We start from the raw sequence: 11,580 nt of genomic DNA on the forward strand, positions 1-11,580 counted from the left end.
TTAGGGTTGATCTTCTCAATGCTCTGCATCTCAGGGAGATTCTCCTCAGTGACTTCCTATTCTTGTTCCTCATCCTTTATGTTCTCATCATTTTTTTCTTCTTTATCATCTTTGTCTTTTTCTCCCTTTTCATCTTCACCATCATCATCCTTATTACTAATATTAACAACAAATTACATAGATCGCTCAAATACACAAAAATTTCTCTTTGCAAATAGCTCTTGAAAATTCACACGACAAATGAATTTGATTTCATTCCTTTTAAGAAATTTTTTCATTTAATCACCATGTGTGCTTGGTACATTTGCTTGGTTGATGATAGACTATCTTCCACTTGGCTTGAATTAATTGTTTGGTAGGAACATTCACTACTCAATGTTTACACAAGAACTTATTTGTTCTCAACCTTGCTCAATAGGGTCTTGCAACTTGACCTCACTTGCTAATGCCTAAGATTTTCTTAGATACTTGGTGATCCCTTTGCATCTTGAATTATAATATGGATCTTTCCTTCTAGCTGACTAGAACTAATGTAAGATATCTGCTTTAGATCCTGATTTTAGTTGTCCTTGGGAGAGATCAAGTAGAGATGCTTGAACCACCCAATTCTTGAGTGACATTTTCTTTGTTGCTCAGACTTGCATTCTTAGAAGATTTTGTAGTCCATTGCTATCTCATTTTCTTTCTGTTGTCATCAGCCTTAGCTTTCTTTTCATCTTCAATTCTTCTAGTTTTCATACAATTCTTAGTAAGGTGTCTAATTTCTATATAGATGAAACATCTTTCAGTGGTGTCTCTTGTCCTCATGTGATGTTTTATACAATTCATTCTAATGTGTCCGAATTCTCCATAGTAGTGACATCTGCACAAAGTGTTGTAGTCCCAACCAAATATAGCTTTTACAATCTATTCTATTAGATTCAATATTTTAGTTTTGAATTTAGGAGATTTGTGTCCATGCTTCTTGTATTTGTGACATTTTCCCTCAAATTTAGGTTTCTCTTTGCATTCATTTTCTCTATGACCATGCTGATTACAATTGTAGCATTTTCCACAGAATTGAGGTTTACCATTGCTCAAACATTTGTTTGATGGATGACCTAATTTACCATAGTGACTATAAGTAGGTTTTTGATTCTTTTGAGCTCCTCACTTGGATGATTCACCTTCTTTTGTATATCCAATTCCTACTTTTCCCTTTTGTCTATATTGGATTTTCTCATTTGCTTGATACATGTCTACTTGAGATTTCATTATCCTTTCATTGGCTTGATTTTTAGTGTTTAGATCATTCTACAATATTTCATTCTCTAATCTTAGATTCATGATTTCTTCATTTTCATTAGTAAGTTGATCACTGAAATTTTCCTCTTGAAGGGAGAGATGCTGAATTCCATTATTCTTTCCTTCTAATTCTTCTTTTATCTTGTTTTTCTCTTCCATGACTTCACTAATTGATTTTCTTTCTCTCTTTTTAGCTTTCTTACTTCTTGAAGTGTCCCATTCTTTTCTAATATTTCCTTGATTACCTCATTAGCTTAATTTGAATTACTTTTTCAATTAACGTCTTCAATTCTTTCTTAAGTTTCCTAATAGCAAATTCTAAATCTAGCTTTCATTGTCAATAGCCTTATAAAATTTGAATACCTCCATAGCTTCTAATCATTGCTCAAGTTGTTAAAAATTTCTCAGAGCTAGAAAGCTTTGATACCCATTGTTGGGAATATATGATAGGCTTAATTAGTGAGGGGAAGGGGTGGGGGATGAATCAATAACCAATGAAACTTAATATTTATATACAAATTAATCCTTCATGAATATTGTGATCTAATTCCATGCATGAAAAAATGAAAGCATTAAAACATTCATAATACTTTGACACACCATATGGTGACCTAGAAACCTTTCAAATTAAAAGTAAAACTAGGGTGGGGATGATAGCCACAAGCTTTAGTATTGTAGCATAAGGTTGGCCCATTAAGGCTTACAATGATCACTTTTTATGATCTATCCTATTAGGAGCAATAAGGACTGTTAGGTATACCTTGCAAAATGATTTACAAATATACATTGAAGTATGCACTCGGTAAAGAGATTTATAAAAGACTATTAAGTCTACCTTGTGAAAGGATTTAACTATTCCAATTATTAGGTTGAACCAGTGGCTGTTCTCTGATCTACAACTATGATTGGCTCAATGAGATACCCTTTGAGTGTAATGATCACCTTGTTGTGATAGATAAATATTTTTTTCTCCTTATACTATTGTAGCCTTTTACTTCACACTTCTTCTTCTTCTACTTGTTACATACATATTTGGATGTGAGAAAATAAATTACATATATACCAATCCAAATTATAATTCATCAATGTCAACTACTATACAATTTTCATGAAAATACACAAAGTTGGCCCAGCTACAGGCACTTAGGTTCTAAAGAGAAACTTGGTAAGGTTATGATACTTACCAACCATTGTCAATGTTCAACATCACCATGCACTTGGTAGATGTAGAAGCTTAGTCCATACTAATCATTTTTGAGTAATTTGAAATTAGTTTGCACTGGTCACTCAGTGAATACTATGAAACTTGGTATATAAATTGAACCACTTGAATCACAATGCATAGTTGGGTCAATGCTATCACTATAAGGTCAGTATAAACTGAATCACTTGGTTGACACTATGTGGCTTGATCAACACTAGATTTACATTACTAAAACTGTGAAATTGGTAACCACTGAAGAACTCAGTTTGTACTAAGAAACTTGGTAAACCTTATAAAGCTAGGTTTACGTTGATAATCACCATCCTTGTAGAAACTACTTAGTGCAAAGTAAATACTATTCATGATACTCAGCAACAACTATGGAACTTGGTAGAGGCTAAATTACTTGGTTAACATTGTTAACTATATAGTAAGCTTCATAGATACTAACCATCTGAATAAGTGTGTGCCACTAAAAAAAAAGCTTGACTAAATTGTCAACACTAACTAGTTCCGAGACCATATGAAAAAAATGTTATTCAAACAAAAAGGGTATTTAGATACAAGTTTAATAAAAGTAGTGAAGTGATCATAAATAAAGCAAGACTAGTTGACAAAGGCTCTGCACAAGGAGCCCATTATGGAGAAAAATTTTCCCCCCGTAGCTAGACATGAAGGAGTAAGGATATTTTTGGCATATGCATCATAAAAAGGATTTTAAGTCTAATAGATTTATCATAATAAAATATGGGATGAAGAAATTTTTCATGTCCCCTTTTCAAATAATTAAAAATAATAAACTTTGCTAAGGCAGGTAGGCTCCAAAAAGGTGAAGTTTCAGAAAAAGGGGCTAATCTTTGGAGGCATTTTGGGCTCATTCCAGAAAATGATTTTCGCTTATTGCTTTGTTGTTCTTCAGAGACTGCCAAACCTGTGGAGAAGGAGACCCAAGGATAGGAGTTTCCAAGTTTCTAGGAAGGCTAAGCCTAGGAGTTTAAATCCATTCCGTGTGCAAGCTCATGCAGAGTTTTTCCTTGTGCTGAACAGTGCAAATTTGTGGGTTTTCGGGTGTGTTTTTTGTAAGAGTTTGGTGTTTTCAGTTGAGTATTTCATATCAGTTTGGGTTGCTCCTGTATTTCAGACTTTAATATATTAAAATAGAGCTGAATATATGTATTGGAATGTGGTTAAACTTTTGAGATAGATTATTAGTGTTTTTGTGGTGTTTCTGGGCATTTTTGTGTTAATTTCGGGAGCCCGATGAGCATAGTTTTTCTCCCACATTTGTGAGCTGTTGTGTAAATTCTATAAAGATCTGGAAATGTCATTTTTTAGGCCATTATGCTGCTGAAATTTCTCTAAAAATGTCCATTTTCAAATTTATTAATAATTTGTGAAGTTGTGAAGTTTTTGGCACTATTTCGGACATACCCGATTTGGGGTTTATTGAGAAATTGGTGGATCTTTGTAATATTGGTTGTTTGATTTTGAAAATCTGATTAGAGGCTTGAAATATCATATAAAATTATTAAAGGGACATTTCAGTGGTATGAGAACTATGATCTTGCCAGCCTGATGGTTTGTAGAAGTTTGCATGCAACTAAGTGAAAAAGAAAAAATATATTTGCAGTGAGAAAAGAATAAAAAAAATTTGATCAAACCTCCAGTTGAAAGTTAAAGTAAAAAATCAAAAGAAGAGAAAAGTATGGATGAACTAGATTAGATGGCAAAGAAATTCTTCCAAGACATTCAAAATACTCAGAAGCAAACAATGGATAGTTTGGCAGAAACTAGAGAGGCTTTGCGAATATTGACAGAAAAACTACAAGGAGTTGCATCTATTAATGAGAAAGGGAGCACTTCAGAGGAGCCAAGAAATCTGAAATCCACACCATATAAATTAACCAAAACTATTTTATTGCCTATAGATGAGCCACCAATACTGAATCCAGCCCTTAATCCTGTGGTAGAGATTACAGGTAACTTGATTGCATTAAGAGCTACTTACAATGGCTTAGATGATGACTTTCGTAGTTTGGTTCCTTTTAGAGAATATATGGATATGATGAACACTTTGATGTTCAAGAAAGAGAATAGGAGGGAGCATGACATAAGTGGAAGAGAGCTCAAAAATAAAATATGCAAGTTTACAACACCTACTTTTGATGGAACAAATAAAATTTCAGCTAGAGCATGGCTACAAAAATTACAGACTTTCTTCACACTTAACCTCATGAAGGAGAGTGATGTTGTTCAATTTGCAAGTCTACACTTGGAAGATGTAGCCTATGATTGGTGTTATCATGGAATGACTACTTAAGGTCATGATCAGGTAACTACATTTGATGATTTCAATCAAAGAGTGATAGATAGATTTGACCTCAAGGATGATGAAGAGTACTTTAAAGAATTGTCAAAGTTGAAGCAAACCAAATCAGTTAATGAGTATATAGAAGAGTTTCAAAAAATGGCTGTTATGGTACCTGATATGAGTGAAAAGTGGATTGTTTATCTTTTTCTTGATGGTTTAGAAGATTCTGTTAAGGGTTTGGTTAAGTCTTTCTCACCCTCAACCTTACAGGAAGCTATCAAAAGAAGCTTGCAACTTGAAACTTGTGTGCCTATGAAACAAGTCACTAATCAAAAACCCCCAAATATTTGGCAACATAAGGGGAATTTTTAGAAAAAAAACTTTCCCAACACTACCACCAAAAGATGTGATAAATGTGGCAAAAAAGAAGGTAGATGAAGAGACTAGGAGTGAATTACGAAGGAAAAAGCTTTCTTTTACTTGTAGAGAACCATGGGTTTTAGGACACTGATGTTTGGGGAAAGGTCAAGTGCACTATATTGAAGTTGCTTCAGAATTTGATTCAGATGAGCATGAGGAATTTTATGACACTAAGGAGGAGGTAGAAGAAGAGAAAGAAAAAGAAATCATCAAGGATGGAACTTTAGTAGCATTATCAGGAGTCCCAAGATACCATCCCTTTCGAATTCGAGGGGTACTAGTAGGGCAAACGTTGACAATTCTTCTTGATAGTGGGGCAAATCACAATTTTATTGATGTGGGATTTGTCATGAAAAGAGGGCTTAAAGAAGAAGAATTTGAAGGATTCAATGTTACTGTAGCTGATGGATTCACTATGCCTTGCACACGGGTGGTGAAACAACTCAAGATAACCTTAAGAGATTATGAGTTATGTGATGACTTCTATATTGTCGGCATTGGGGAGACATATCTTGTATTGGGTGTTCAATGGTTGCACTCTATTGGAGGCTATTACATGAACCATCAAACTATGGAGTTTAAATTTCATTCCAATGGGAAGAAGTCATATTGAGAGGCTTATTGAATGGAACACCTAAGGTGGTCTCTGCAAAGAGGATGGAGAGGACTTTTCGAAGAGGACAAGTAGCATGGGCAGCAGCAGTCATAATCCATCCAACAAGCTCTCCAAAGAATCAAGGTAATTTCCATTTTGAAATTCAAAATAATCTTGATAAGAATAGTATAGTTTTCAATGACTTGCCTCTAGGATTACCACCAAATAGAGGTTTTGAGCATGTTATAGAGTTAGAATAAGGTGCCAAACCAGTTATAACAACCCCATACTGCCATCCAAGAGGTTATAAGGAAGAAATTGAAAAAACTATTAAAGAACTCCTTGACATGGGATTCATAAGGCCTAGTTCTAGTCTATTTGCATCATCTATGGTACTTGTCAAGAAAAAGGATGGTACAATGAGAATGTGTATAGACTACAGGGCTCTAAACAAGAAGACCATAAAAAATAGGTATTCCATACCACACATAGATGAACTCATTGATGAGTTACATGGTGCTATATACTTCTCAAAAATTGACTTAAGATCAGGGTACCATCAAATCCAAATGAGGAGTGAAGATGTGGAAAAGACTGCTTTCAGATGTTACTATGGGCACTTTGAATTTCTTGTTATGCCATTTAGCCTCACTAATGCACCTACAACATTCCAATATTGTATGAATAAGGTATTCAGCAAGCATCATAGAAAATTTTTTTTGGTCTTTTTTGATGATATCTTAATTTACAGTAAAACATGGGAAGAGCATCTAGAGCACATAGACACTGTTTTGGGAATCTTGGAGCAGCAATCCTTTTATGCTAAGCTATCTAAATGTGAGTTTTGTTTAACAGAGATCCTATATTTGGGACATATTATAAGTTCTAAAGGAGTACAGGTTGATCAACAAAAAATTCAGGCAATTTTGGATTGGCCTCCACCCACTAATCTTACACAGTTGAGAGGTTTCTTTGGCTTGTGTAGCTACTATAGGAGATTTACCAAGGGATTTTCTCAGATTGCTGCCCCCTTGACTGATTTGACAAAGAAAGGAGCTTTTGTTTCAACAGAAGAGGCACAAAAAACATTTGAAAAGCTTAAGGAGGTAATGATTTCATGCCCTGTGCTTGCAATTCCAGATTTCTCTTTACCTTTTTTTGTTGAAAGTGATGCTTCTGGAGAAGGTATAGGGGCTGTCCTAACTCAAAGGGGACATCCAATAGCATTTGAGAGTAGAAAATTAAATCAATCAGAGAAAGGTTACTCCATCTATGATAAGGAAATATTGGCAATCATCCATGCACTTCATAAGTTTAGACAATATTTGGTATGTGGGAGATTCATTGTAAAGATAGACCATAATAGCCTTGGGTTCTTCTTGAACCAAAGGGATTTGAATGATCATCAACAAAAATGGGTAAGAAAATTGCAAGCTTATGATTTTGATATTGAATACATGAAAGGAAGGAATAATGTGGTTGCTGATGTTCTCTCAAGAAAGCCCACTGTGTGTTCCTTAACATCTATCTCTGCTGATTGGAAAGTCTCCATAATTTTAGAGTATGCTAAAGATTCCTTTGCCACCAAAATTTTGGATAAGTTAGTAGATGATAACAGGTACAAGGTTGTTGATGAATTGATTTATTACAAGAATAGGATCTTCTGAGTGCCAAGATAAAAAACTAAGGAGAGGATATTGAGGGCCTTTCATGACACACCTTTGGCTGGTCATCAGGGATGCTTCAAGACATACAGACAAATTTGAGAGCAGTTTTCATGGAAGGGTATGAAGGAGGATGTCCTCAAAAACATTAAGGAATGTATGGTATGCCAACAAAGCAAAAGTGAGCAAAATTTTCCTGTAGGGTTGTTGCAACCAATTCCTATTCCTGAACAAAAATGGGAAAGTATTTCCATGGACTTCATCACTGGGTTTCCCAAGGTTCAAGGTAAGGATTGCATATATGTGGTGGTATATAGACTAAATAAGTATGCACATTTCTTTCCTATCACATCTGATTTCAAGGCATCACAAGTGGCTGAATTTTTCTTCAAGAAAATTTTTAGATTACATTGCTTGCCTAGAAACATTGTTAGTGACCAGGATAGTAGATCCCTCAGCTCTTTTTGGAAGGAGCTCTTTCATTTGGTAGGAACTGAACTCACTCCCAATACTAGCTATCACCCTCAAATAGCTGGACAAACAGAGATAGTTAATAAATGGATAGAGGGATATTTGAGGAACTATGTTTCAAATCAACAACATGCTTGGGTGAAATGGTTACACCTAGGGGAGTATTGTTACAATACATCTCATCACATGTCTATTGGTATGCCTCATTTTCATGCTCTTTATAGTTATGATGCCCTTTCCTTTGTTGATCTAATACTTTCTGATAGTAGAGTACCTGCAGCAAGTGATTTTGTCAAGCAAAGCAAAGACATAATAAGGTCCCTCAAGGATAATCTACAACATGCACAGAACCAACAAAAGTTATATGCTGATAGGAAAAGGATTGAAAGATCTTTTGAGGTGGGAGCTTTGGTATTTTTTAGGTTGCAGCCATATAAGCAAAGCATCTTGAAGAGGAGTGGGGCAGAGAAACTCAAGCCAAGGTTCTATGGGCCCTATAAGATCATCAAGAAGGTAGGAGAGGTAGCTTATGAATTGGAGCTCTCACCAAACAGAAAAATACATAATATTTTCCATGTATCTTGTCTAAAGAAGGTTATAGGCTAGCAAATCATAGTATCTATAGAATTACTACCTCTTGATGATGAAGGGAAATTAGTTTTGATACCAGAAGAGATTTTGGATACAAGAGAGAAAATATTGAGAAACAGGAGCGTCATAGAGCATTTGGTCAAATGGAAAGGATAACCACTAGAGGATGCAACTTGGGAAGGAGTGAATATTCTTGAGAATTCCAACCTTCATTTCTTGAGGACAAGCAATATTTGGGATGGGAGGACTTTTCATGTCCCCTTTTCAAATAATTAAAAATAATAAACTTTGCTAAGGCAGACAGGCTCCAAAAAGGTGAAGTTTCGGAAAAAGGGGCTAATCTTTGGAAAAAAATGGACTAATAAATAAAAATTATTATTAAATTATATTTTATTAACCTCTCTTGGATGTGAGTTAGGGTTATGCCCTCTTTTAAGGGGTTTGGAGTTATTTTGGACTCATTCCAGAACTTGATTTTCGCTTATTGCTTTGTTGTTCTTCGGAGGCTGCCAAACTTGTGGAGAAGGAGACCCAAGGACAAGAGTTTGTAGGTTTCTAAGAAGGCTAAGGATTTGAGTTTTAAGCCATTCCATGTGCAAGCTCATGCAGAGTTTGCCCTTGTGCTGAACAGTGCAAATTTGTGGGTTTTCGGGTGTGTTTTTTGTAAGAGTTTGGTGTTTTCAGTTGAGTATTTCATATCAGTTTTGGTTGCTGCTATATTTTAGACTCTAAGATGTTAAAATAGAGCTGAATATATGTATTGGGATGTGGTTAAACTTTTGAGATAGATTATTAGTGTTTTTGTGGTGTTTCTGGACATTTTTGTGTTAATTTCAGGAGCCCGATGAGCATAGTTTTTGTCCTACGTTTGTGAGCTATTGTGTAAATGCTATACAGATCTAGAAATTTCATTTTGTAGGCCTTTATGCTGCTGAGATTTTTGTAAAAATGTCCATTTTCAGATTTATTAATAATTTTTGAAGTTGTGAAGTTTATGGCACTATTTCGGACATACCTGATTTGGGATTTATTGAGAAATTGGTGGATCTTTGTAATATTGGTTGTTTGATTTTGAAAATCTGATTAGAGGCTTGAAATATCATATAAAATAAGAAAAAGGGACATTTCAAACTTTATATTAAGAAACCTAAAGGATTCACTACAAAACATGAAAATGATCTTATTTGTAGGTTATAGAAAGCTTTATATGGATTAAAAACAAGCACAAAGAGCATTGTATGAGAGAATACACACTTATCTAATCATAATATGATTTATTAGAATAAGTGATAGCTGTAAAATATATCTAATTATTGAAATCCAAGACATAGTATGAAATGCTGAAATCCTTTTGGATGACCTATTATTTGGAGGTGATGATACACTACAAATGTTATTTGCAAAGGAAATGAAGAATGAATTTGAAGTTTTTATTATTGGGGAAATAAATTTTTCATTGGACTTGATGTATAGTAGATGAAGAATCAAAACTTGTCATTACACTGGTGGTCATTGCTTTCAAATAATTTAAAGAAGATGAATCTAGAGAAGTAAATCAAATCTTGTATAAGTCAATGACTAGAAAGCTACAATATTCTATTCATAATAGACCATATATTACTCAAGTTGTAGGAATTATTGCAAGATTTTTGTCAAAACCTAACGAGCCACACTCAATAGTAGTCAAGTAGATATTTTGATATCTAAAAGGTACTCAAGATTTTTATTAATGGTATGAAAAGAAACAAGATTTTGAGTTTAAATTTGATACATATGTAGATTGTAGAGGTAAAATCAATGAAAAAAGTACAAGTGGTCGAGCATTTTTTCTTGGGGAAAGGTTAGTTACATAGATTAAAAAGAAGTAGAACTAGATATCACACTCAACTAATGAAGAAGAGTACATGGAAGCTGCAATAAATTTTCAAAAAGTTGTAAGGATGAAACAAGCCTTAGAAGGTATACGAGAACTAGTGGAAGAACCTATTGTTATACATTGTGACAACAACATTGCTATCAACATTTCCAAGAACCCATCTATGCTTTTAAAACTCAAGCATGTAGAAATAAAGTATCATTTTATAAGAGAGAAGGTACATAATAAAGAAGTTTGATTGATTACATTCCAACAAATGAACAAGTTTCTATTATATTTACCAAGTCATTGTCAAGAGAGAGTTTTGAATATTTGTGGAGTAAACTAGGGGTTTTACCCCTATAGAAAATGAACTAGGAAGATGCAAAAGTGTATTAGTTCATGTGGAAATAAAAAGAGCATTCTTACATGGACTAATTAAGGAAAAGGATTCTATTGAGTGAAGTAGTCAAGTAAAAAGGAAATTATAGGAAATTAAGAGTATGGGCAAGATCAGAAAAAGTATGATGCCATTGACATTATTCTTAAAGGGTGAGAAATAAAGTGTTCAGATGGAAGGGAGAAAAAGTAAAGAAAAATTTGATAGATTTGGAGATAATGAGAAGTAAAAATCACATTGAATGGGGGAGATTAGTTATTTAGCACAAGACTGCATTGTTAATTGGTTTCCCATCAATGGCAATGGGGGAGATTGTTGACATAAATAATTTACAAGTTTCTTATAACATAAGGATAGCTATGCATTGTATTACTTATCAGTTTTAGTGTTTGTCATTGATGTCAAATAATTGACTTATTCTTTCATGTTTTTACTATATCTTAAAAAAGATTTTATTAGTTAAGGATATTGAGAAGAAAAAGGAAAGTACCTTATTAGGTAAGATCTCGAATGATAGATGAGAATAACTAAGTCATGGATTGACTTATTAGAAATAAGAAGGTTATGAGAACTAAAACTCTTATCAGTGATGTCATTCATTAAGTTGGTAAGAAAAGAGAAATTTCTATGTTAAGTGTTATGGAATTGTTCAAGAAGTCTCTACATGGATGAAGATATATCTTTGTGATTGCAAGATAAAAGTTTAGGGTTTTAGAAGCATAAAAAAATAGAGAGGAGAGGAAAAGATAGAGAAAAGAAGATAGAAGAAAGAATGCTAGTTGGAA

Source organism: Cupressus sempervirens, chromosome 10 (genome assembly GCF_028749045.1).
Source record: "Cupressus sempervirens isolate cs-2001-9-10 chromosome 10, ASM2874904v1, whole genome shotgun sequence".
Taxonomy (NCBI): domain Eukaryota; kingdom Viridiplantae; phylum Streptophyta; class Pinopsida; order Cupressales; family Cupressaceae; genus Cupressus; species Cupressus sempervirens.